This window comes from Diceros bicornis, chromosome 14 (assembly GCF_020826845.1).
Source record: "Diceros bicornis minor isolate mBicDic1 chromosome 14, mDicBic1.mat.cur, whole genome shotgun sequence".
NCBI classification, from domain to species: domain Eukaryota; kingdom Metazoa; phylum Chordata; class Mammalia; order Perissodactyla; family Rhinocerotidae; genus Diceros; species Diceros bicornis.
The window spans coordinates 40,180,832-40,186,567 of NC_080753.1; the positions used below are offsets into that span (position 1 = coordinate 40,180,832).

At 44.0% G+C, this 5,736-nt stretch overlaps 1 non-coding gene across 1 annotated transcript; it reads left to right on the forward strand.

Annotated features, from left to right (window-relative positions):
* Window positions 1-4,317: 4,317 nt before the first annotated feature.
* On the forward strand, window positions 4,318-4,391 carry TRNAI-AAU (transfer RNA isoleucine (anticodon AAU)). The gene has a single exon. It is a non-coding gene; the product is annotated as a tRNA-Ile (tRNA).
* The last annotated feature ends 1,345 nt before the right edge of the window (window positions 4,392-5,736 follow it).

A 5,736-nucleotide genomic window follows, 5' to 3' on the forward strand; every position in this document is an offset into this window, starting at 1 on the left:
GAGGTGAGACAGAAGATGAGGAAAGGTTTACTACTGACTTGGTTGTGTGTGTTAGTCTCATATTTTACTCAAGAACCCAAACCATGCATGGCAGTCTTTCTTTTCAACTGGCTGAGTAGTCCAGGGGCATCCTGGTGTGGGCTCACAGCCCACATAAGTAGCTCAGCTTTGGCTCATGTTCAACTCAACAAGAAAGTCCCTTTTGCTGGTGCAGGAGCCTGGACTTGGTAAGAATGTAAATCGATTTACATCATTAGGAAATATATTCAGGCTATTTATTTATTGTTTTGCTTCTTAGGCCACTGTCTTTTGTCTTCAAGCCTAAAACTAAAGTGCCTCAGTTGGGAGTGTTAAATAGGTTCTCAAATGAATCTCTCTAACACAGTTCTATCAGGCTACCAGCACTGGAGAAGCGCTAATGCACTACTTCCCATCCTGTAACATCTCTGAAAGATAGCAGTGAAGGAGGAATCCTCCTAATGGGCAGAGCTTTGCACAGTGGACCTAGTCATCTCCTTCTTTCGGATGTCAGAATAGACATGAACTCATGCAGAGTGACTAATATTTTGGCTGGTTGGTCAGAGAGGGCACAAAGTGTGAAGATCTTTCTATCATACGTTACCTTCCACCAGAGTGCACGCACCACAGAAAGAGTACTAAACAACTAAGGAACCAGAATGATTCTGCCTGTGGCTGTCACCCAGCCTTACTAATTAGCAACTCCAGTGCTGGCAAATTGGTCACATGAGTGGAGTAGCCTGGTGGCAGAGATGGGCCCAATAACAAGAAGTGCCACTCATCAAGGCTGATCAAGCTACTGCCACTGCCAAACATTGAACCTCCAACAGTACAGACAAATGCTGAGTCCTTCATGCAGCCCCTCTCCGGAGGAGACCAAGCAGCTATTTGCCTCTTATTAGTTTACTCAGGAAAGTGAGAAACCAGACCAACCAGAGTCCTAAAGAAGATATTCCCAGATGGGACGAACTCATTATGTGAAGGAAGTGCCTCTAAGCAGCACAAATGGGGGATTGGGATGGATGTGATGGGTGTTCCACCCAGAACCACCCCTTTCTAGTGCAAGACACTCCTTTCTCCCGCAGCCTGAAGTGTTGTTTGCTGATCGATCAGAGGTGAGCTCCTCGCAGGAATTGCTCTCAACTAAAAGAAGCTACTTTGTCTGAGGTTACACCCTCTCTCTGGGAGCAGCCTACATCTAAAGACACATCTCTGAGTGGATTCAACAACTCAGTTCCTGTGTCTCAATTCAGGACAACTCTGAAGGGTCATTGCAGCTCCAGAGCTCCCTGTGGGCTTGGCTGAGGCCTCTGTTGCAACAACATCACAGTTCACACTTTCTCTTTATCCTCTGAATTCCTCCTGTATATTGCTCCTAGAAGAACTTCCCAGTAAGCTTCCTTCATAAAAACTACACCTCAGAGACTATTTCCTAGAGACCTCAATCTAATACATTCCTCTAGAGTTTACGTGCAAAAGATGTTACTAAAGGCGTTATTTTAAAGCATAAGTCATATTTGCCTCTCCTAAGATCAGAATTATCCAACAGCTTCCCATTGGACTTGAGTAATGCCAAATTCCCAAGATCTCCTACAAGGTCCTACCCATTCTAACCTTCCACTTCTCTCTGTCTCATCTCTATTATTCTCTCCCTCACTTGTGCTCTGGCCACATGGGTCCTCTTGCTATTCCTCAAACATTCCATGCAAGTACCCACCTTTGGACTTTTGCACTGGCTGTGCTCTCTGCCTGTAAACCCTCACCACCTTCTTTCAGCCAAACGTGTTCCCACAATCTTAATAAGCCTACACTGACAAGTCTATTTAGAATTCCAACCTGCTTCCAACACTACAATTCCCCCTAGCTAACTCTATTTTTTAAATCACATTTAACAGCCCCTTATTTATTATATGATTCCTCTTTTTTATTATGTATTTTAGTTGTATCTGTTTCCACCCTCTACGAGGGCAGACATTTTGTTGGTGGTGGTGCTAGTAGTAACGTGTTGTTGCTATAATTCCCTAATGCCTCGCAAGTGCCTGAACCTGGGGGATCTTTTTAAGCTACAAATCTGTTCATGTGACTTCTCTGCCTAAAATCCTTCCATAGATTCCCACTGTAAGTGAGCATAACTGAGGCCATTTTGTTACACTAAATGGCCCCAGCCCCTTCTCTGTGTGACTGCTCACTGCTTTGCACATACTCTAAAAGTTTCACATGCTCACTTGTTTTATGGCCTCCACTTAACGTATGTACTCCCCAATAGCCTGATAAATTAAAAATTTTGTTCCATGAATTTCTCTCCAGGAACAGGCTGACCACAGGTGGGAAACACACCTACAAGGTATCCATCTCAGCTGACAGAAGAATGGAACAATGTGACGTCTGGAGCCCGTCATGCCTGGAGACCCACATCCCTGGACCCCCTCCTCACTGCCCGTTTTCCCTATATAAGTGCCTCAAGATTTCGCAGTCTTTGAAGATGGGTGTTTGAGACATTACTCACCTGTCTTCTGATTTGCCAGCTAATCTAATTAAACTTTGTTTCTCGATCTCTAACTTGTTGTGATTAATTCGCTCAGATCACGGTGAGTAGAGCCAGCCCACTGCTCGGTATCACCGTTGCTGTTAGAATCAATCAAAAATCCTTAACTTAGCCCATAAATAATGATCATACTTAGTTTACACCTGATGTAGATCAAGTAATGTCTGTTAATTATTTTCAGCATCCCCTTTACCAACAAAAGTCCCCTGATTTAGAGATTGTGTTCCACCGGAGAGTTGGGCATCATCTACATGGTCTCTCCTCTTTCGGCCTCATCTCCTACTACTCTCCCCCACCACCGTGCAGTTCAGTCTTACTCTCCCAACACACTGGCACGTCTTAGCTCCTCTCTCCTCAGGTGTTTTTGCCCATGCTGTTCTCTGAGGTGTGAAAAAGGAAGCCACTGCCCGGCGCTTCTCCCAGCTCTCCACTTAGCCCCTTTCTTCTGCTGTCTGATTCTGTTACATTCCCTTTGTCAAACACCATTAACTGTGCCCCCAAGTCTCACCTACCTGAGATAAGGTCGTATTTCCACAACATAAAAGCCCTCAATGTGGATTCCTCTACATCTTCACTGACTGTCTAGTTTCTCTTCAGACCTGTAGCACGTAGCAGGGAATTCAGAAAGAAGGAGCAGCAGGAAATGTGTCCAGGATCCTATTCATTTGTGCTCAGTATAGTGAAAACAAACAGGCAAACAAAAAGAATACTGGGCTCAGCCGTCTGAAGCAGAATCAGACAATGTCCATCAAAATTGCCAATGCACATATTCTTTGATGCTGTTTTCCCACCTGTGCAAGGTATCATGACACACATGAGATACAGTGTATGTTCATAGATATGAACAGTGTTTGCAACAGCAGGGTGGGAAAGTTAAACTAAGTCTCTATTAAACTGTGACACATTCTGTATAATTGAATACTATACAGATTTAAATGAAGATGAAAAACTCTTTTCTGTTTTGCTCTGTAAAGAACACAAAAATACATTCTAAGTAAAAGATTAAAAAAACAATACAGAGAAAAAATGTGAATAAAATACCACTAACTGTAAAGAGAAAAAAGAAAATATATTTGTATAACTTTATGGATTTAAAATCTCAGGAAGAATAAATGAGATACTGAAAACAATGGTACCATTTTGAGGGGACATAGAAACGTTGGGCACACAGAAAAATTTTGGTTTAATGGCCTCTGGAATGATGACCAGAGCCATGTTTCTAGAACTGGGAAGGACGGAGATCTCCGAAGTGACTTCCATTTGTGGTCACTGCGGAAATCTGAGGCAGCAGGTAAATGGGAAGGCTCCCAAATATCGGCCAAGTCTGACTCTGGAGGTGCCTGGGAGATTCCGGAACAATCAAGATTCAGACCCTTGGGAACACTCTTCAGGCACAGAGTTTTTTTATCTGTTAGCGGCTTTTCCGAAGCCTGGTCTCGCTCGTAGTTCAGGGGGTCAGATTCGTTATCTGCACGTGCTGATCACCAGCCGTGTAGAGAGCAGCAAATACCTCCAGGGATTCCCGGGCCATTAGTCGCAGTTTGAAAAGTTTGTTTCCTCTTTCAAGTGTATGAATGCGACTTAAAACCAATGTCCGCTCTTTCTTTTGTTTTAAGAGAAAGAGTCTGATTCCTTTTACTAAGGGTGGAAAGCAGCGAAGAAATTCTCCTAAGGCAAACAACACTAACAATTATTTTGAAGGTAACACTTTAAAAAAAAAGGAAAAAAAAAAAAGGCAGTGCCCCAAAGTCAGAGGCCGGTTAGCTCAGTTGGTTAGAGCGTGGTGCTAATAACGCCAAGGTCGCGGGTTCGATCCCCGTACTGGCCAGTGACTTTTTTCCCACCTTGAAAAGGACGCTGCTCATCGTCCTCAGAGGACGCTGTTCATCATCTTCAGAGAAACTTGCTTCCTAACCTGTTAAAAGAAGGGAGTAACTTACAGTGCTGTACTAGGTTCCCAATCCATCGCCCTCATTTTCCCTTAACAAACTCAGTTCCTGGCTTCCCAGAAGTTGAACAATTCCTCAGTCACAGTTCTTCCAAGACCAATGCAGAGAGGGATGCAGGGGCAGAGATCCCAAGAATGGGAGCTTTGACTAATGGAGAAAAAAAGTGGAAAATATTTCTAGCAACTTTTTGTGAAAAACATATTTGATTTTAAATTGTCTTTCCAAAGCAGTTTTGCAACCAACCTTTCTCAAATCATCAAGAGATACAAAGTAAAGAGAAGTTCTTAAAAGTTGTTCTTTCCACATCTCTGAAGATTCTTTGAGATTTCACTGAGAGCTGAGATGACCCTGTGAGGAAGCACCATGGAAGGGGAAGGACTGGTCCAGGAAACGTCTTCTCCCTACGTGTCTGTATCACTTTGAACAAGAAGCACAGAACACAGACTTTTTTTTTTTTTTTAGGACAGGAGTCCAAACTGGATTCTTGTGATCAATATATAGCCATTCATCTTACATCATTGCTTCTCACTTGAAAGGACAGTTAAATATCACTGGTACCTCTGACCTTTGTGGGTAGTCTTTCCCCCGCCTGGTCTATTTTCCCTGCCTGCATGCCATGATCAGTGTTCAGCTCAATGGGGAGCTCTTTCTGGAGTTTTCTCTTCTCACAGCTCTCTCCTTTTTGCTACTCTGTCCTGACAACTCCAGCTCTCTTGGTCTTCTGGACCATCAGCTCCCTCTCATCAACTCAGGGAGTTCATCAGCCTCTGCCTGAGTTCCCCTTCCCTGCATGGAGGCCTAGAAACTCTCTCAAGGCAGTAAGTTAAGGCTCACCTAGTTCTCACCTCATTTTCCCCCATGATGACTTCATTTGTTTCTTTCTTTCAGGGATTACTGTCCTACTTTGTCTGATGTTTGGTGTCTTAAAAATTGATGTTTCACATGTTTTGTAAGGTTTTGGTTCTTTCAGGCAGGAGGGTAAATCTGATCCCTGTTATTCCATCTTGGCTGGAAACAAGTCTCCCTACTATTGGGAGGATGAAGAGGGGATTATTAAGTCCTCTGCTGTTTCTACTGCAGGTTGCAGGAATTTGGGAGTGGAGAGGGGCCCGTTGGTAAGTGCAGGGGCCTTTGAGCGGTTCCCATTGCCTTTCTGGGAATCCGGGGGCCCCAGGTTGCTTGTGGCATGCAGTCTGCACAGACACTGGACTGGGTCTCCAGGCT